Consider the following 22,121-nt stretch of genomic DNA (forward strand, 5'->3'; position numbering starts at 1 on the left):
AGTGGTGGGGTCATAGCTGGCCTTTGTGGTTTGTGTGGTACATGGTAAAGGAGGTGTACAGGAGATAATGGAGGGCAAACCCTCCAGGCTTCCCTGGCAGTTACTGGTGTATTTTCCCTGCTCTGGAAACTGGGATAAATGATGTTGCAGCAGCCAACACAGGTGCACACTGTGCTGCTTCTGTCAGCCCATCTGTCCAGCCACTTTTCTGTCCCTCGCAGAGGAAAGGCAGGTGCCAGTACTGCAGAAATACATTATCACTTACGGGAAACTGCGTTTTAAAGCTGCAGTAAAGTGTATACACTCAGCAAGAAGGCTATTTCTGCACCATTATACTTCCACTGAATGTGAAATTCTTGAATTTACAATATTATTGGCAAACATGCGATAAATAGTAAACTTGAAAATTGAAATACTGAGGTATGTCCTAATTTAGCTAAAGCCATCTTGAAATATAACAAGAGTAATGTAGTTTTTCTCCTAATCTTCAGGCGAGTTGAGGTCTTGATCTTAGGTGTAAGAGACTTTCTGTGCAGTTTGTAGTACATGACTGAGGATTTGTGAGAGCTTTGTGAATGTGTGTCTGTACCCACTAAAAGTACTCATTACATACAGCAGAGATGTCGCCAAGACCTTGTATGACACCAGCAGGATATTTTCAAAAAGACACTGACATTCCAGGGCTGTTACATGTAGTCCTGACCCACTAAGCTCTTTGATGTTCTTGTATATCTCACAAATGCCTGCATCTTGTGTTTCTACTGCTGTGGCATGCTCACAGAGAAGCCTGTTGAGCGGGATGTGGTGCTTTTTAAATACAACTGTTCTTCCAGTTTGTTGCATACAGAATGAATTTTGTGAAGGAGGTAACTGAGCAAGGTGAAAGGGAGTATCAAGGGAGAAAAAGAGTGTGGATGTAGAGAGGGGAAGTGAAGTGAAAGAGCATAGAGAATAAGACAGTATGGGAAAGAGGAGAGGTAGCAATAGTAAAATGTGTCTAGTGTCCTCATCAATGTTTCATAGCGTTTGCCAGTGGAGCACTTCAGAGTTGTAGTTTCTGAAAAAAGCCTGGAGGCATTCCAAACCTGTGGCTTCAGCTGGGGTGTGCTTGAGGAGGATGCAGAATCATAGAATTGATTGGGTTGGAAAAGACCTGCAAGATTATCAAGTTCAACCCTTGGTCCAACTCCAGTCCCTTTACCAGATCATGGCACTCAGAGCCATGTCCAATCTCAGTTTAAAAAACCTCCAGGGATGATGAATCCACCACCTCTCTGAGCAGGCCATTCCAATGCCTGATAACTCTCTCTGCAAAGAATTTTTTTCTGATCTCCAACGTAAATTTCTCCTGGCAGAGCTTAAGCCTGTGCCCCCTTGTCCTATTGCTGAGTGCCTGGGATAGGCTTTAGACCTGGTCTTCCCTGGCCAGATACATCGTGAACCTGAGCATATGGGAAGTGAGTGAGGCTGTGCCACTCTGGATGAGAACCTGCAGACAGGAGTGTGCTGCTCACTCCCATTGCTAGATGCTTGAAGAAGTTGAGGTCATCTGCTCTCACAAGGGCAGTTATTTCAGTCTCACTTAAGAAGATAACATGTTTTGCTCTCCATCTAAAATTTTAGAAGAATAATAATTTTTTCTACCGTATGACTAATTACAGGAAGGATATATGCATTGATGTTGCAAATGAGGAAAGGCTGAGGAAGCTGGGGTTGTTTAGCCTGTAGGAGGGGACTCAGGGGAGACCTTATCACTCTCTACAACTACCTGAAAGGATGTTGTAGCCAGGTGGGGATTGGTCTCTCAGGCAACCAGCAGTAGGACAAGAAGGCATGGGCTTAAGCTCTGCCAGGGGACGTTTAGGTTGGATATCAGGAAGAAGTTCTTTACAGAGAGAGCGGTCAGACATTGGAGTGGCCTGCCCAGGGAAGTGGTGGATTCACCATCCCTGGAGGTTTTTAAGGTGAGACTGGACGTGACACTGAGTGCCATGTTTGAGCAATCAAAATGGGTTTGGATTAAGGGTTGATTGGACTTGATCTCACAGGTCTCTTCCAACCTATCTGATTGTATGATTCTATGAAATCTTTGGAAACAGCACACCTCAGTTTCTTGAGGCTCTTTATAGCTAATGTACCCTTACTACAGTGTTGCAAACTGTACAGAATCCTGCAGCTAAAATCAGTGCCGGCAAATGCCTCTGCACATGCTCAGTTCCTGCCTGGCAAAGTAGTTCAGATTAATACTGTGCTTGAAAAGCTGCCTTTACCTGGCTTTGCTTGGTTGTTTCACTGAGGATTCTGTAACTTTATTCCAGCAAAATAAAATGTGATTAGAAAGAATTTGATGCCTGGAATTTCTCTGTACCATGAGTAGAACAAGTTGCTAAGGTGGAAATTATGGCCAGCAGTGGAGGCACAGAGGATAAGAGATTTGCTGAGAATTTGTTCTTCCACTGATTCTGTGTTATTACATCTATTGTGTTGGGGAAAGTGCAGTGCAGGGTTTACTGCTGAGGTTAAGCACTGCACCTTTCTGTAATTCCAGTTTATGTCTGCTTCAGATCTTAACGCTTGGCAGTCTGAAAGCTGGATTCAGACTTTAGAAGAATTTTTCAAGAATTGCCCAGTCTTTAAGAGTTACAATAAGACTTCAGAGTTCAATAGCTTTCTGTAAGGCATCTTAAAAATACTTGCCTGCTTGGACTCTTCCCTGACATTTTTCCAGCTCTTTTTCTACATTTTCTCTGTGGTGACCAGTGTTAAAGGGTATAGTTTTTCATAGTTTTCTAAGCCTCTAATTTTTCACAGTGCTCTTTCAAAAAAAAACAGGGCTTAAGCTCTGCCAGGGGAAATTTAAGTTGGAGATCAGAAAAAAATTCTTTGCAGAGAGAGTAATCAGGCATTGGAATGGCCTGCCCAGAGAGGTGGTGGATTCCCCATCCCTGGAGGTTTTTAATCTGAGATTGGACGTGGCACTGAGTGCCATGATCTGGTAAAGGGACTGGAGTGGGACCAAGGGTTGGACTTGATGATCTCGGAAGACTTTTCCAACCCAATCGATTCTATGATTCTATGAGTCTGTGAGCTTCTTGGTTTTTTTAAGGTGCTGCTCAGAATAAAATAGGTATTGGTAGGCGCTCTAAAGATTTTTATTTTTTATTTTTTTTCCTTGCCCACCTGCATTTTGTCTTGCCAGCTGTAATTCTTTTGGTACTGTAGCTACTTTTTACATTCACTAGGCTGGAAATTACTGCCTCCCACAGTACTGCAGGTGGAACGAAATGTGTCCCTACGCTTCAGCTACTTTAGTGCGAAGTTCAGTGGCTTAATTTAAACTTGGTTTGACATTTCTGAAGAGAGTTCACTTGATCTGGTCCATTGACTTTGCTTGGGAGGCTGTAAACTTGAACAGCAGAGTGGTGATATCTTCAGGCACCAGAGCTACTGGTCAAGCTCTTTGGGACATTTTTCTTTTGCATTTTTACCATAAATCAATAGGTATTAGTGCATTCTTAATTCTGATAACAGTTCTGTAAATATCAAAATTCATTGAACATTACAGCATTTGGTTTAAAAAAAAAAGGTGCTCAGGTATTGTTTTGTGGAAGATGCTACATATAATGTGTAAAATCTGGGATAAGTCTTCCTGTCCAGGTTCAGAATTCTGTAGAGCACTTCTCGAGTGCTTTGTGAGTATGGACATTGTCTGCACAAGAGAATTATATTGTAGGTATCTTATCCTTTCCAATTTTTATCGATCACATTTTAAAGTTCAAAATTGTGCACTATCACACAGACAGACACAGCAGCAATTAATATAAGACCAGTAGGTAATAATAGAAAGTCATGTATATATCAGTGTTTAAAGGTTGGTGTCACAGCCAGAAGCTGGAAGGGTTTGTCCTGTGACACTTAAATCCCTGTGGACTCGTGAACTTGCGCTGCTATCCAGTTACTTCCTTCTACAAATATAGAGCATGGTCCTTGATGTTTTCTAGTGATCATAACTTTTGCTCCCAAAGTGTGGGTGTCATCCATCACAATTTCTGGGATTGGGGGAAGTGTTTGGCACTGTTGGTTCTGTGCTGAGTGGAAGCAATGCTGCTCCATACAAACAAGCAGTTACAGGCATGAATACGGCATTTTAAATGACAAGTGACCTACACTGCTTTCAAAATAGCTGTCTAAAAAGAGCAATCCATGTAAGCACAGTTTGGCCTCATGGACTCCAATTATGCTAAATCTTTAGTTAGATGATCTACTTTTCTCTGTTTTTTTTTTAATGCACAGGAGGGGCCTAATCTGGGGATGAACTGTTTAGTAAAGGACATCAGTGAGTGTGGCGGCTTTATTTGTTGAGGAAATTAAAAGTTGTTCAGTGATCAAAGCAGGGCATTAAAGGAAGAGGAGGACACAGTTATTTTTTAATTGAGAACTGCATCGCCTGTGACATAACTGTACCAATCCCCAGAGTTTCTGTGTGGTGCAGGGCAAGTCTCTGAAAATTTTCCTTTTGCTGTTGGTCACTACAATATTTCTCAGTTTGTGGGTGCCTGATTTATGATCTGGTTTCAGTTTCACAGAACTGCTAAGTCCTCTCAGTTATTTCTACGTGTATTATGTAGAACACTGTATACTTCCAAAGTTGAATCATGAGTGTCTTGAGTTGAACAACCAAACTGGTTGGTATTTTATTCTTTCTGCAGAAGCTGGCTAGTTCTCCCTTCAAGTCTATGTCCAGTATCTCTCCCATTCCCAAAGCTGATTTCAAGCCTCCTTGCACCAGTTTAGGCTGTACCCCTTGGTTTTCCTCCTCCTTCTTGGCCCGTCTCTTTGGTCTGCCCTTACTTGGCAACTGCTCAGCTCTTTACTGTAGTGATTCCTCCTAGCCAAGTGATTTCTGACCTTATGTCTATCTCCAGACCTGAGTCCTGGTCCTCTGACAACTTTGCCAGTATTGCTCTTCAAATCCATTACTTCTCCTGTTCCTTTGGTTTGGCTATTTCCCCCCATCTTTTTGAATTTGATATTTCCTTCTTATTCCTAAAGGTGTGTTGCAGAGATGCAGGTTCTGTCAGCCCAGTTCAGTGCTCAGCCAGACTGGTGAATGATTATTAAGAGGAACTGTCCTCTGAACCCCTTGGGGTGCCTGTAGGGCAGTGTGTGTGCAGTTAGGTCACTTATGGAAATCAAGAGTGCTCAGTCTTTTGGCATCTTTGGAGATTTTAATTGTGAGTCAACCTCTACGGATCTATGTTTACTGTGACCTTTTAGAGGATTAGAATAGAAAGGAAAGACTGACAGCTGGGTTTTTTTTTTTAATTTATGCAAAATGTTTTTTCCCTAAACTTTAGGCTTGGTAGTGGCTGAACTGTTTCAGCTGATGATGGTTCTTTAGAAATCCATCTGAGACAAACACTGAGCATGAAACATTTCTGGGCACACACTTTGGGAAAATGTAAGCAAATGAAAATAGCAGCCTTTTAAGAAGTAGTGCTGAGCAAGCATAGTTACATGTAGAGGTGCTCCTGGTCCCCCCTTCTGTTTGCTGTGCTCTTGCCAAAGGATTTACAAACCGTTTGCTTCCTGTGAGCCTGTGCATCTCAGCTATTGCTCAGTGACACGACTGTGTAATGTTTGACATGCAGTGGCATATGAAAGGTTTAAATAATGTGGGACTAGTGATAGCACTTAAATGACTTGGCCATTAGAAAATAGGGGAAACCTTGTGAAGCAAGGAACAGCTTACAGTGTGAACAGAGACTTCCCTTCCCCATTTGGTAAGAATAGTGGAAATGTTGGTGTGTCTTTGCCTTGATGTATAGCAAAACTCACTTCCCAGGCAATGTACTTTTTCTCAAACAACTGTGAGGAAGCATTTGTTGAGCAATAACCCAAAATGCATGGGTGCTGTCATCTAAGTTGTCATCATGACTTAGAGGTTTTTTATTCAAGTAATAGACAGATTTCATCTTAAAAAGTTTGTAAGACTTGAGAAAACTACATATGCTTTGATTGAATCTTTTCTACCACATGTTTCTTTTGGCAAGAGCAGATTACCCAAGAATAAGTGTTCTTTTTTCCTGTTAGTTTGACCCAGTCTATATTTTAGCAAAATTACCCTCTCCAAGACTTATCAGTAAGAACTGTATTTCTGCTAGAAATACTAGTGGGTCTGGTAGCCATGCTGGAGACACAAACATCCAACATGAGCTGTGGGTTTACTCCTTCACTTGAGGTACGGATGGATATGGAACAAGCCTTGTTAGTTCTGCATCAGGTTCTCATGTAGCTTTCTGTCTTTTTTTGTGGGTTTTGTATCCACCGTCCCTGAAGGTTTTTAAACTGAGATTGGACGTGGCACTGAGTGCCATGATCTAGTAAATGGACTGGACTGGAGTTGGACCAAGGGTTGGACTTGATGATCTCGGAGGTGTTTTCCAACCCAATCTATGATTCTATGATTCTATGGTTTCTGAAATGTTCTGTACTTACTATATTAATGGCAGGCTACAGTTCTGCGTTCCCAAGAGGATTTTGAGCTGGAAACAAGCAATCTTTTATGACCAAAAGGTTACATACTGTATAAAAGAGAGCATGGCAAAATACAGTTGGTCAAGAAATCTTTGTGAAAGCTCCTGTAGTGGGTGAATTTGCAATGAGAGTTTTGGATGTGTACGCACATTTCAAACTAAATCTCATTAATATATTTTATGAACATGCCTACATAAAATATTTTGCAGCTCTGTTGTATAATAGGTAGCCCAGTTAGAACAGGGCAATGAGTGTCCAGGTGCTGTCAGATACTGGGATTTTCAGGACCCTGCAGGTTTGGATGTGAACTGAACAATTGTACTAAAGTCTCATTAGTAAAATGAGCATACTGCTAAAATGGACCAGTGAGATGCAAATAAAGCCATTAGAAGTCATCTGGCTCTTGGTTCATGTATTGTGCTGCTTTTCAGTGAGTGCATAATGCCTGTTACTTCTCACCAGGATGATACTGCCCTGGGAGAAGAGATGCTGGTGGAGTGCATGTAGGGTTCTGCTCTGCTGTGTAGAAACTGCTCAGCTATTAGGCTAGTTGCTAAGCACAGGGAGACTTTGATAGCTGCTCTAAAAACACTGCTTTACAGTCCCAGTAGAAAACAGGTATGTGGGCAAACAAATGGGGAATGAATTGTGAGGATCATTGCTTTTCTTGCGAGGTTTCCCCTCTCAGGAATAGCAGTGAAAATGTCTAGTGTTTTCTTATGTAAATATCACATCTCACATAAACCTGGACTAGGAATAGGAATTCTTTATTTCTGTGGTTCTCCTCTGTTGCCTCCATGTTCTCTTTCTCTTCTGTTGCCCTGAAGGGACAGAAGCACTTTTTCCCCCTGGTTTCCTTTACCTCAGAGTACACTCAGGGTGCTGCTGTTTGGTGAGTACTGTGTTAATTCTTACTCTTGGAACAGCAGAGTGCTGCTGTTCAACCATTTTACTGTAGCAATCCAGGGTTGCCTTGAACATCTGTCTAGCTTTGGAGTGTTAAAATCTCCAGAATGTGTTTGGTCCTGGGATGTCTGCTGCTGTGTGAAGAACACAAGAGGCACAGTCTATGTGTATATGAGAGGGATAGTGCATCCCAGGGGGCAGTCCGTGGTGTAATGCAGAGCACTCTGAATCCCAAGGCCCTGAGTTTGAGTCTCAGTGGGACCGTCCCCTGGCAGTTCAATGCCTCCCTGCCATCCCATCCCGTCAGATCTCGGATGCTCAGCAGGGTCAGCCCCGGTTAGTACCGGGTGCTGTGACAGTCCTGAGGACTTCCCTGTCACTGTCCAAGCTCTCTTGGCTGTGGCAGATGGACCTCAGGACTTAAAGGGTGGGGCCAGTTCTGTGCACGCTGAGCCTCACCTAAAAAATCCACTGTGCAGGCTGGAAGGGCACACCCAGGTGGGGAGAACCCTGCCCAAATCTGCCTTCATGAAGTCTGGCCATACAGACATATACACAGTTCATCCCAGGAGTTATCACTGGAACGTTCCATGTCTCTATGCAGTGCTGTAGTAGTTCATCTCTGAGCGCTTTCAGTCTGAGGGTGGAAATTTGTTTTGCCCGGTGTGCCTTTTTACTCTTCCCATCTCCTGCTTCTTACTCTGGAAATTTTCATTTGGGACAGGCACCTGGTGAGCTTTAAGGGTGAGATTAGTAGGAAGGAAAGGAAAACAGTTTCTTGAAACTGGTTATGAGAATCCAGTAAAAAGTTGATGTGGGAGAGTTAATAGTGGTCACATGTCAGTTAAGTAAAATTAGTCATTCATGAGACCTAACTTTCATGTGCAGCAGTTAAAAAAGGGTGTCAGGGAATGTATGTGGCAGTGGTATTATCAGCTTTGGGCATTTGGAAGTTGCAGGAGGCCTTTAGAATTGTGAGGGTTGTTGAAATAATCCTGCCATAGATTTCATATTTGTCTCCCAGCTTTGGGAGCTTTTAGGTAGCTTCCAGTCTAGATGGTCCCCACTCAATAATATTGTGTAAAATAGCGTGTTGTGTGGTCACCTCATACTCTGCTCTTCCTGAAAACCCTCGTGTCTTTTTTTCTGCCTGTGAATGGTACTGACACACTGTTACATGTGTCCTGCCCTCTTCACAAGTTGACTTGTCAGGCACGTTTACAAGCTTTATTTTGATACTGATCAGGTGAAAGGTTTTGTCTCTTTCCTACGTGTAATTCATGCTTCAAGGACCTGAGACTTTCAGGAAAAGGCTGAGTATTGTGGGACAGGTAAAATAGTCAGAAGCACCGTTGAATCCTGAGGGAATAATTGTTGGAGGTTCTACAAATTCTTTGTGTCTCTGGATTTCTCTGAGATTGTTCACAGTGGTCATGAGGGTGGGCAAAATCTGCTTTTATATGGGCTTCTAAGTGTGTCTGGATTTGTTGAATTGTATGTGGTTTATTGTCTTTGGGATTCATGGTGCAAAATTATACACAAGATGCCAGTTAGATACTGACATCAGTATCTGTGTGTATGGCATATAACTGGAACTTTTAGAAAGTGAAGAGTCAGTGAAATGCAAACAAGTCCATTTTGTGGTACTTCTGCAGCAGACCAATATCAGGAGTATAGAGTTTCTGAAATAGAGGTTTTGAGATGAGTGTTCCATGGGAAGCATTTCCTTTCAGTCTGCTCCCATATTATGGCCCCTTCTGCCAAGGTGAGTGCCCTCCCAGAAGCATTCTGAGGTTCTGAAGCACAGTCTACCCCGGTAGTCTCCACTGAGACCTACTGCTGAGCTTCATGAAATGGAGCTTGTGAGCAGGTGGTTTCATTTAAATTGTGAGATCTAAGGATTGAAGGAGGCAAGAAGTGGTAAAAATCCATCTGTATTCTTTCTTTCTTTCTGTTTTGTTTTATTGTTTAGCATCTAGGTTGGAGAGTCTATGGAGACTCATGCCTCTAAGGGAGGGAAATGTTTTTATGTCTGGAAGGAGGAGAGCTTCAGTTTAGCTCAAATCTTGCAAGAGCTTGGGTAATAAGTCAGAAAACATAAGTGTTGGTTCCATAAGTAGAAGGAAAGGAGGGGTTTTTTTTGCTGGCCCGTTTTTCTTCATTGCTGCAGTTATGCTTGCAGATTAGGATTAGAGTAGAATTTAGACCATTTGAAACAGTGAAGCCATGAAGGTGGCAAGAGATACACCTGACCAGGAAGGGTACTTCCAAGAGCACAAGTTGAGAGGCATGGGCTGGCTGTGAAAGTTTGACAGGATTCCAAAAAGCCATATGTATGGGTTCTAAACAAACAGCCTTTAAAAGACCTTGACAATAATTTATGTATAGAGTATGGAAAATGTAATTTATCTGTCATTTTTATGATGTAGTTGGTGAGAAGGAGATAATGGAAGAGTATAACTCTTGAGAGTATAAGTTGGAGAACTGTAAGAAACAAGACTTGAAAAAGCAAAAGAAGCCCAAAACAACCCTCAAAAAAATAAAAAAAGGAAGGGGAACTTTTAATTTAGAGGGAACTTTGGTACTACTGAATTAACAGAATTAGCAGTCAGAAAGTGAAAGCACCCAAAAGTTTAGAAGTTGGGAGATTTGTGTTTCTCAGAAAGAAAATGAAAGGGGAAGCAACCTTCTGCGCAATGAATTTTCAAAATACTGAACTAATGCTTGAAAGGAGTACCTTCAAGGCACTGTGTGAATTAGAAGGTCCAGTAAAAAGGCTGTGTAGCATTTTTAAGTGGTAAGAATTTGCTCTACTTTCGGAATCAGCCTCCTGAAGTGTAAAAGGAAGAAAGGAAACCTAGAAGTGAAGCATGAGGTTCCCGTGTTGACTACAATAGGTACCTAAATAAAAAAAACCCAAGTAATTGTAGCTAATGCATATAAAATAATGTTTCACTTTGCATTGTTATCCTAAAATCCTCTCAGCTGCTTTGATTTTAGTGACAATGATGACTAATATGAAAACGTCTTTAATGGTTAGCCTGTGGGTAGAAAGAAACATGCAAATAAAATTAATGTCCAGAGAGGAAGAAAGATGACTTAAAAATAAAACCATGGTTGTTCAATTGATTTCTGTCTTGAACAAGCCATTGACACCAAGGAAATGGCTTTGTTACACTGTTGGTAAATCTGCACTTGCGATCTCATCTTTCCATCAGCTGCAAGATACATACCCGTTTCTTCTCCCTTGGTCCAAATGAACAGCTTTTTACTTCTGATGGTGCTCAGGATATTTTTCAAGGTAAGACTCTTGGGGCTGTTGTGTATTGAAGCTGTAACTTTGGTGCATTACTAAAGTGTTAGCTTGTCTTTTGTCAGGTAGCTCTTAGTACCATGGTGTGTGGGCTATAAAGGGGTTTTTTGCTTCCTACTGAACCAAAATTAATTAACATCCTACAAGTCAGAAACAATTCTATCCTCCTTCAGACTAGGCAGCATGAGAGGTGGTTCTAGTCAAAGGAGCAGCCTCTGACTCTGGAGAGCTGCTTCCTGACCTTCCTAGGCTGTCAAATGGGGCAGCCTCCTTGCCCATCCCATCACCTGCATCCCTGTTTGCTTTGGAACAGCTGTTGCACCCTTTCACAGGGGAATGGGGGTGTGTGGAGGAAGGGCTTAGTTAATAGTGTTTAAATGCATTGTGTAGGTGGGTAACTGAAAAGATTATCTTTTTGCTTTATTTAGTGGAGATACTTTGTTATAGAGTCTTGTATTTGTCTGAGGTTATTGTTTGCAGACAGGAATAAGATGATATAATGGTGCAGGCTATATTTGTGTTTTCCTGTTGTGGTACGTGTGGATGGAAATAATCTGGGTGTAGACCTGGTTTTCTCCTAAATGACATGTTGCATGGGGTTGACAGCAGACACTGGGAGTAAGGTCATGGGAAGGTAGCTGAAGGTTGAAAAGGAAGATAAAATGACATGTTGTCTATTTTTGGTTGGATGGTTTTGTTGTTGTTTTCTACATCATTGTGGGCATTCATTTGAATATTCCTAACTGAGATTTAGTGGGAATTTCTAGGAGAAAAGGTGACCACCCCTGTATGTGTATATAGCATGTGCTTATATTTACCAAAATACCAGCATGGTTGAAAACTTTTTCTGGCAGTCCAGCTAAAGCCAGTTTCCATATTACCTTTCAGGCACATGTCCTGCTCTTTACCCTCTGATTTTTACACAAAGAAACTCTGCCATATGCTGTTCAGACCTGATTCTCTCTCAGTGTTCTTCAAATGCTCAAAAAAGCCCTTTCTGAGATACCGAATTCCACTGCAGCACTCGGTATTTGGTGCCAGCAGAGGTGGAAATGAAAGCAAAGTTTAGGCTCCAGAGAGGTGTTCCTGGCAGTAATGATGAGTGTGGAAATCCTTGAAGTGACAGACACAATGAGCAAAGTTGGTGAGTAGCAGGGGAGTGGTGCCCTCTCTGAAGAGCAGGAGGGGCATGAAGCTGGAGCAGGAGGTCTGTGATGTCCCCATGAAGATGATTTTTACTGGGAAATGTGGTGGTGGGTGATGAGAGGGACATGCAACACGTTGAAAGGTATTGGAAACCTCATAGTGTCATTTGTTTGCACTGTCAGGCTGACTGGCCTGTTTTTCCTCTGGAGAGGATTTGCTAACACCTGTGAAAATTCTCCAAGCGAAGGCACAGCCCCACACAGCAGCAGTAGTCCCTACCTGTTAAAACTGGAGTTTGTCTTCCCTCTGCTTGAATGTGACATCTCTTGCTGACAGCAGTCTGACCTCCAGGCTTTACACTGTATTTCCATATTCAGAGCACTAGATGTTGGCTTTCAGACGGAAGTGGAGACAAGTTCTCTTGCAAAGAGTCACAGAAAATCTGCTGCTGTCTGCACCTTCACTTTGCTGGTACCACAGCTTTTAATATCATCTCTTAATTAACTTTATATCCTGCTTCCATTTTTTGGTGCCGTAAGAATGCTTGAAGCAATGTGGGTTTGCTCCTGTTGTTGGAGCAGTGAGTTCAGGCAAAGTCGAAAGCGAAGAGGAGGTGTGGGGGAGAAACATTGTTGCAATTTGATACAACATTTAAATAAGCATTGGTTTAAGGTGTACTGTATCAAAATCAGTTGTCTGTATTTTTGTAGAAGTCCTCGGGTTTGATTTGTTGTTAATGCTTTGGTTTTATACAATGTATGCAAGACTTCAGATGGCATTGTACAGAGTGTCTATTTTTAATGCTGGCGTTTTTTCCTCTCTAGAACAGGGCATTTGTTTAATCATACTCCCTTGGATTTTACTTTTTTTCACCCACAGTTTAAACAGCTGGATGTTCCTTGGATGCATCAGCATGAGATTCTGCAGATGACCACCTGCCTTAACGCATGTGAAGCTGTGATCACAGTTTTCTAAACAGTGCCAGAGCTGCTGAATTGTGTTTGCAGTATTGCCAAATCTCTTTAATCAGTCTTGACTAAAAAAAAAGATGGTATAAATCCCAGATTCCTAATGTGCTTCAGTGAGTCATTAGCAGTGGTTATCTAGATCTGATTGTAAAAGATGGATTTTACAAACACAAATGGGCCACGACAGGGCAAAAGGGGAACTGCTGTGGTGTAGCTTAGGTAGAGTCATTTTTAGGTTTTTGGACATACAGGAGAAGAAAATTCTGATGTAAATTGCTTAACATAGTACTTAGTAGCTGGAATCTGGAATGCTGTGCTCTCTGGTGAATACAGTTTATAACTTGGTATGGATGCTGTTTTTCCTGTTGCATCAGCCATATGAGTTGTGAGACTGGAGCCAAGAATAGGAATGTGCATGTGCATGTGCATTTTAGGTGTAGGGGGCAGTAGAATCATAGAATCGATTGGGTCGGAAAAGACCTCCGAGATCATCAAGTCCAACCTTTGGTCCAACTCCAGTCCCTTTACCAGATCATGGCACTCAGTGCCATGGCCAATCTCAGTTTAAAAACCTCCAGGGATGGGGAATCCAGCGCCTCTCTGGGCAGCCCATTCCAGTGCCTGATCACTCTCTCTGGAAAGAATTTTTTTCTGATATTCAACTTAAATTTCCCCTGGCAGAGCTTGAGCCCATTGTGCCCCCTTGTCCTATTGCTGAGTGCCTGGGAGAAGAGACCAACCCCCACCTGGCTAGAACTTCCCTTCAGGTAGTTCTAGACAGGGATGAGGTCACCTCTGAGCCTCCTCTTCTCCAGGCTAAACAACCCCAGCTCCCTCAGCCTCTCCCCACAGGACTTGTGCTCAAGTCCCTTCATCAGCCTTGTTGCTTTTCTCTGGACCCGATCCAGCACCTCAATATCTTTCCTGAACTGAGGGGCCCAGAACTGAACACAACACTCAAGGTGTGGCCTCACCAACGCAGAGTACAGGGGAAGGATCACTGCCCCGGTCCTGCTGGCCATGCTGTTTTTGATCCAGGACAGGATCCCATTGGCCTTCTTGGCCACCTGGGCACTGTCCATTGCAAAATGCTTTTGTGCCAGTTCTGATACAAGCCGCCTCTCCTTGTAAGCCCCAAGGTGTTGGTGAATGTCCTCTTTTTTTTTTTTGGATCGAAGGTTTGAACTACTGAGAGGTTATGTTTTGGCAGCTCAGAGGAATTAAGTCTTAAAACAAAGAGCATATAAGCCTTGAGCAACAGCAGCATATTTTTGTTCACAGTGCAGATCTTGCACTGGAAGACCTGTTTTTAATGAAAAAAGATACCTACAGAGAAAAAAGGCCTCTTTGTTTAGATCACCTTGGTTTCATACAAACATTAGAAAGATAATGTTCAAAGCTCCTGTCCAGAAATATTTCATAGCTATACAGGATTAACTGAGCCATTATTAAACTCTTCCATTTATTCTGACTAAGACCTCTGTTTGAAGAACATGAAGGACATACCTTAGACTTGGACTGAATGCTTCTGCTTTTAAAACAGACATTTCTGCTCACTAAACAAGAAGCAGGAAAGTGAAATGTACAATATTGAATCCTACTTGGAAACACTGGCATGAAAAAAGTTTTCACTATTTTTTTCCTGGAGATGTGTTTTAGTTGTGAAAGAAAGGATAGAATAATAATATAATAATTTTACTTCTAATGGCAATGATGCATCACATATTTTTCATAATGCATTTTGTTTGGAAACTTTTAATAATGATAATTTTTATGCATGCAGACATCTATTTTCTAGGATATTTGTTTAATGGTTCACTCTTCTGATAACTAACAGACTTGTTAGAAACAGAAATTTACATTTTTATGCCAAACCTTCAAGGTCAATACCAAGGAAATGTCAATATTTCATTGAATCAAAGTTTCAGTGATACCTGTATTATCATACACTTTCCAAATCCTTTAGCAATTGTGTACTTCAGATTTTGGATAAAAATGTTTTCTCAACTAAAATGACAGCAAAGGTTGAAATCTGGCTGGTGGTGTGGGTTTTATCAGTTCTGTTTTCTAACATACCTCCAATAAATGAAAGTTCAATATCGTTTCGCTGATGTTACATTAATAAACTTCTCCGGGGACACCCCCTTGCTGCGGGGGAGAAGCTTGTGTGCCCTCATGAGGTTGAGAGCTATGCTGGAGGTGGTTTGTGCCACCGGTAGGGTCTCCCATGCCAGACAGGTCTCAGCTGAAGGGTCAGACAAAGTGTGTCCACGGGCAGGATGGGCTCTCTAGCCCTCTGGCAGCCATCCTAGGAGAGGGACAACTCCAACCCCAAACCCGGGCAGATGGAGCTCGCTTAGCCCTGTAAGGCCATCCATCTAAGAGAAGGATACTCTAACCAAGCCTACGTCCTGAGGTATTCACTGTCACCGTCCAAGCTCGCTAGGCCGTGGCAGATGAACCTTAGGAGTAAAGGGTGGGGCCAGTTCTGCGCACGCTGTGCCTCACCTAAAAAATCCATTGCGCAGGCTTGAAGGGTTCACCCACATTGCAAAGCCCTGTAGCAACAGGTGAGGGTCGAAAACGGCAGGTGATAGGAAGCAGCTGGAAGCCGCAGACCCAACCCTGCATGCAGGTGGTTCAGGATATGGGTCATTAGAGACTTGACCCCGGAGATGACAGTCTCTTGCGGCAGCATCCTGAATGACCAAGCAGCCTTTTCTAGGGACAGCACTGCTTGCTCCACACGGAGAGGGGCCTAGCAAAGGTGGCCTAAACAAAGGTCATCTCTACACCCGGTTGGATAACTGCGGCCAACCGGCATCTTCCATGCGGTCAAACAAAAACAAAGAGATTTCAAAGGCATACACCTGCCTGCAAAGGTGTGCTCAAACTAACACTCGAATGTTGGAACATCACAACCATGCTTGATACTGGGGATAGTGGACGTCCTGAGCGTCGTTCTGCTCTAATTGCCCACGAACTGTCACGGCTCAACATTGACATTGCTACTCTCAGTGAAGTTCATCTTCATGAGGAAGGCAGCCTTAAAGAACATGGTGCTGGCTACACACTCTGCTGGTCAGGCAAACCCAAAACCGAAAGACACCTTTCAGGAGTTGGCTTCATGATTAAACACTCCATTGCCTCCAAACTTGAAAATCTGCCAACAGGTCATTCCGATTGCATTATGTCCTTACGCCTCCCTCTACACAACAAGCAACATGTTGTTTTTTTTAGCATATATGCCCCAACTCTCCAAGCTGACCCAGCGGAAAAAGACAAATTCTACACAGACCTGCGCCGCCGAACCCAAAATGTTCCTGCAGATGATAAGTTCATAATCCTTGGTGACTTCAACGTCAGAGTAGGTAAGAATTCTGAGGCCTGGAAAGGAGTCCTGGGCAAGAATGGCATTGGAAACTGCAAAGACATCGGACGCCTCCTGCTAGAGTTTTGCGCAGAACGGCAGCTCACCATCACCAACACTGTCTTTCAACAGAAAGACAGCCTGAAGACAACCTGGATGCATCCTCGATCCAAGCACTGGCACCTCATTGACTATATCTTAGTACAACAGAGAAATGTCAGAGATGTCCGTCATACTCGAGTGATGCCGAGTGCAGAATGTCAAACAGACCACCGCCTTGTGCGCTGCAAACTTAACCTCCACTTCAAGCCCAAACCTAAGAGAGGCGGCATTCCAAGGAGGAGGTTCCAATTCAGCAATCTTCAACCAGCCACAGTGAGAGAAAACTTCCAGGGAAACCTTCAAACTAGACTTAAAGATAATCCCATAGATCCCTCTCCTGAAGTGCTTTGGCAACATATTAAAAGTTGCATCCTGCAGTCCTCTGAAGAGTCCCTAGGGTTCTTCTCCAAGAAAAACAAAGACTGGTTTGATGAGAACAATCAAGAGATCCAGGAATTGCTGAAGAAGAAGAGAACTGCTCACCAAGCACACCTTGCTCAGCCATCTTGCCATATAAAAAAAGCCGTCTTTTGTCTTGCATGCAGTAAGCTCCAACAGAAACTTCAAGACATCCAGAACAAATGGTGGCTCGACCTAGCAGAAAAGACACAACTATGCGCAGATTTGGGTGACCAAAGAGGTTTCTATGAGGCCTTGAAAGCAGTGTACGGACCCACACACCAGGTTCAAAGCCCCCTACTCAGTGCAGATGGTCAAATGCTTCTAACAGATAAAACCTCCATCCTGAACCAGTCTGAGCACTTTCAGACTCTCTTCAGTGCCAACCATGTAGTCCAAGGCTCAGCAATTCAGCACATTACACAACAACCAGTGAAACATGAGTTGGATGCAGCCCCTACTATGGGAGAGATACTCAAGGCCATACAACAGGTGAAAACTGGCAAGGCAGCTGGGGTTGATGGAATTCCACCTGAAATCTGGAAGCATGGAGGTCAAGCACTCCATGCCAAATTCCACGAGCTTGTTGTGCGTTGCTGGGAACAAGGGGAACTACCACCAGATCTCCATGATGCAGTCATCATCACCCTGTACAAGAAGAAAGGAGAAAAATCAGACTGCTCAAATTACCGAGGTATTACTTTGCTCTCCATTGCTGGTAAAATCCTTGCAAGAATAGTTCTGAACAGATTAGTACCCACTATTGCAGAAGATCTTTTACCTGAAAGCCAGTGTGGTTTCAGAGCCAATAGGAGCACCACAGACATGGTATTTGTTCTCAGACAACTGCAAGAGAAGTGTAGGGAACAGAACAAAGGTCTCTATGTAACCTTTGTTGACCTCACCAAAGCTTTTGACACTGTGAGCAGAAAAGGCCTGTGGCAGATCTTGGAACGTTTAGGATGTCCCCCCAAGTTCCTCAAAATGATCATCCTGCTACATGAGGATCAGCGTGGACAAGTCAGATATGGCGATGCACTCTCTGAGCCCTTTCCAATAACCAATGGTGTGAAACAAGGTTGCGTTCTTGCACCAACTCTATTCACAATCTTCTTCAGCATGATGCTCCAAAGAGCCACAGCAGACCTCGATGAAGAAAACAGCATCTACATCCGATATCGTACCGATGGAAGCCTATTCAACCTAAGGCGACTGAAGGCCCACACCAAGAGCCTGAATCACCTTGTCCGTGAGCTGCTTTTTGCTGATGATGCCGCCCTCGTTGCTCACACAGAAGCAGCTCTGCAGCGCTTAACATCCTGCTTTGCAGAGACTGCTGAGCTTTTTGGGCTGGAAGTCAGCCTGAAGAAGACGGAAGTTCTCTACCAACCTGCACCTCAAGAAGTCTTCCATCATCCTCACATCACCATAGGCAATTCAGAGCTTAAGTCAGTCCAGCAGTTCACCTATCTGGGAAGTATCATTTCCTCAGATGGTAAGATTGACAAAGAGATAGACAACAGGCTGGCAAAGGCATACAGAGCCTTCGGAAAACTCCATAAAAGAGTCTGGTCCAATAAACACCTGAAGAAAAGTACAAAGATTAGTGTCTACAGAGCCATTGTACTGTCTACTCTTTTATATGGGTCTGATTCCTGGGTCATCTACCGTCACCACCTGCGGCTTCTCGAACGCTTCCATCAGCGCTGCCTCCGTTCAATCCTAAACATCCACTGGTCTGATTACGTGACCAATGTGTCTGTTCTTGAACAGGCAGGGGTCAGCAGTATTGAGGCCATGCTGATGAGAACGCAGCTGTGCTGGGCAGGGCACGTCTCCAGGATGGAGGATCACCGCCTTCCGAAGATTGTGCTCTATGGTGAACTCACCACCGGCTGCCGCAAGAGAGGAGCCCCGAAGAAGACATACAAGGACTCCTGAAACAACACTTCAGCCTTGGCCATATTGACTGCCACCAATGGTCCACTCTGGCCTCCAATCAGGATTCATGGAGACACACCATTCACGACGCTGCTGCTTCCTTTGAGAATGCACAGAGAGTCAGTCTTGAGGAGAAAAGACAACGCAGAAAGAACCGTTCCTTGCCAATGTCACCTAGGGAGACGTTCCGCTGTGCCTTTTGTGACCGGACCTGCCTATCCCGTATCGGCCTTTTGAGCCACCAGCACGCTTGCAGCAAGCGTGGGTAGTGCCCTTCTCAAATCTTCATTCGCAAAGCCTAGCCATGATGATGATGATGATGATGACATTAATAAAAATCATCTATTTAGTAAATGCTCTAAAATCCCTACTTGTTAAGTCACAGTAGAAATAGTTGGAGATCTCAAGATGAAATCTTTCTGGGTCTTTCTTCACAAAGTAGATGTAGGAAACTTTTTGTTTTTAATTTTCACAAGTCAGATTTATAATTATAAGGCAAACAAATGAACAGTAAATATTGCAGGATGCTTATTTATATTTTCTGAAGAAAATATTTGTGTGAAAAGATTTCTTTTTGTTATTTAAGTTACCATTTTCACAGATGTTCTTAGAAATTTCCTGAATCCTCATTTTTCTGATAGCAGTTTCAGATTTTCTTTATAGTTAGTGAAAAATAAAATATTCAGGAAAAACATTAAATTTCTGAAGTCTCTATAAAAATACATTTTAGTGATATTTATTTGACTTTCAGATGTTTTTCTTGATGAAGGAAAAGCAAATAATTTCAGACCAAGCACAATGCAACAGCATCTATAAACTAGTCAAATTCCTTTTTCTTCTGAGTGAATGTAAAACAAAAAGAAGGGAAAAACTATGATGTTTATTAATTAGACATGAGAACAATGTCTGTTGTGTGCAATGATGGTTCCTACATAAAGTAGACACACATCCTGCATTCTGACTTTGGAAAAGTTCGGTATTTCTGGGTATTTTTATTTTGGTGTTCTGTAAAATTATGAATTTTGTTTCAGATGCTAAATTTGTTCAGATAATTCTTTTCTCCAGACAATTTTAAATGTGATTAAATGTATTGCACTGTATGATTTATTTTTTCCCCCTTCTTTCAACCATCGTCCCTTTTTAAGTAAAGAAAACAAATCCCACAAAACTAATTTAGTATTTTTGGATTCCCACATCTATTTGTGGCTACTTGCATCATGGGGGAAAAAATGCAACACGACTCATAGGAGGGTGACATAAAAGGCTGTTTGTGGCTGTTGACTGGTGAGAGTTCCAGTCCTTTTGGAATATTCCAAGAGACAGTACAAGCAGAAACCTCCTAAGTACTTCTTCAGGTGGTTTTATCTTTTGATACAAGTCAGCACCTGAATCCACAGGCTTTGCCTTCATTTTCTCTCTGGTTTTGCCCAAGGTGATTGGTGTCTACCTGAAGGGAAGTTCTAGCCAGGTGGGGGTTGGTCTCTTCTCCCAGGCACTCAGCAATAGGACAAGGGGGCACAGGCTTAAGTTGTGCCAGGGGAAATTTAAGTTGGAGATCAGACAAAAATTCTTTCCAGAGAGAGCAATCGGGCATTGGAACGGGCTGCCCAGAGAGGTGGTGGATTCCCCATCCCTGGAGGTTTTTAAACTGAGATTGGACGTGGCACTGAGTGCCATGATCTGGTAAAGGGACTGGAGTTGGACCAAGGGTTGGACTTGATGGTCTCAGAGGTCTTTTCCAACCCAATCAATTCTATGATTCTATGATTCTGATGGCAGGGATAAGTGGCCATGGGCAGACAGAGCCCAGTGCGGGACCCTGTGCAGTGGGAGAGGAGACTTGTCATCCCCATCAGAGAAGCTCTGTGGTGCTGGGCTCAGCCTTTAGCGTTTCCCTTGGCTCTGGCTCTTCAACATTTACAGCACAAGTGTACAAACTTGTGCTGTAAGTGGGCTGCAAGTGTGCTGGGTGTTTTTGGAGTCACAGATTATCATAGACATGCTTAGAAGGGAAGTTTGGTTTTACAGGGTGATATGAAGTGTATGGCAGGTGCTGATTTGTTACAGTGCAATCAATCACGATGTTCCTTTGGAAAGAAGTATGTGTTTTTTCCCATGCCATGTTAATGTAGGCTTTAAGACAGAATATTCTTACTAAATGAGCAGTTAAAATCAGTGCTTTCTTATTGCTCAAGGAAAATGAAGTATAAAAAGGAAACAACTTGTGATGTGTTAAGATTGTTTATTTACTGGACAGAATTGTTTCTACCCTTGAAATAGGCTTTTAATTTCGGTGAAACAGAAAACAGTTGGTAGCTGTCTCTTACAGCATGTGTTTTTGAGGAGCTCTTCAAAAACAATGAAAAAGCCAATCAAAATATTATGTTTTTTTTTTCTTTTGACCTCTTTACTACTTTCATCTTTGAACTCGACCTAATAATGATGGATTTGCTTAAGATAAAGTTCTTGGAGCCTGCATTTATTTTTTTTGCTATGGGCACAGAGAGATCACATAAACCATCTGTAGATGGTTTTCTGCTCAGAAATAGGTGTTTGTCTACACACCTGTGGGTGAGAAACATTTGCAAATATGGAAACTTATATACGTTTGTAAGTTACTTACACACACAAACTCCTGAATTTGTCTTTATGGCTGTACGAGGTGTGTATTCAGGTAAGTAGGGACAAAAAAATGGAAGCTTTTGTAGGTAACAGAAGGTAGGATGAAGATATATAAAATTTTCTGAGGTTTTTTTCCCTTTTTAAAGAAAATTCAAGTTCTGTTCTGTTACAGGAGCATAAATAGCTCACAGTGTATGAATGGAGTTCATGATAAATACACAGAGAATGAAGACTGCACAAACTCATCCTCTTTGCTTGTGGTACCTGCCAAGTCTCCAGCTGAGGGAGTCATTGTTCTTGGCTCTTCCTGGTGTCATTAAAATCTGCGAAAGCCAGACACTAAATTGGTCAGGCAGACCTTTTACACCCTGGCTGTTTTCCTCTCTTTGTGGTCTGACTTGTCCTCTTCCTCTGACATCAGTGGGTGTTGGATCAAACCTTTACTTACGTGGAAATCGTGGTGACTGGAGATAAATCGTATAATCATAGAATGAGGAAAAGCATCTGTACATTTTTGTAGCAGGAGAAGATATAAGTGATGCAGAAGGAATGAGCGCTGTAATTTGAAACAGCCTCGTAATTTTGTCATGGTAGCAATTGTTGCATTGGTTGCAAGTTCATTAACTGACTTCCTACTGTGGTTTTTACTGCTCGTGGTTACAGACAGTGAAACCTGAAAGTCTCATGCTGGCAGTTGCTGTAGTTCTAAGTGGAGGCAGATGTCATCTATTGTACAGGAAAAGGCCAAGTGCTTGCATTAGGCCTGTAGCCTTACATTTCTTTCTCTAAACCCATGTAATCTATTGAAAATACACAG

General features: G+C 42.6%; 1 protein-coding gene across 17 annotated transcripts in view; it reads left to right on the forward strand.

The window, feature by feature from the left end:
• The window catches only part of INPP4A (inositol polyphosphate-4-phosphatase type I A), a 135,207-nt gene that overhangs the window by 2,685 nt on the left and 110,401 nt on the right, over positions 1 to 22,121 (forward strand). For 2 of the 17 annotated variants that reach the window (XM_071582150.1, XM_071582186.1), the window contains exon 2: positions 10,662 to 10,744. The exons of the other annotated variants lie outside the window; for them this stretch is intronic. The gene's annotated coding sequence lies outside the window, so the exon portion shown is untranslated. The remainder of the gene's footprint in view (positions 1 to 10,661; positions 10,745 to 22,121) is intronic. 17 annotated transcript variants of the gene reach the window in all.

Source organism: Pithys albifrons, chromosome 1 (assembly GCF_047495875.1).
Source record: "Pithys albifrons albifrons isolate INPA30051 chromosome 1, PitAlb_v1, whole genome shotgun sequence".
Taxonomy (NCBI): Eukaryota; Metazoa; Chordata; class Aves; order Passeriformes; family Thamnophilidae; genus Pithys; species Pithys albifrons.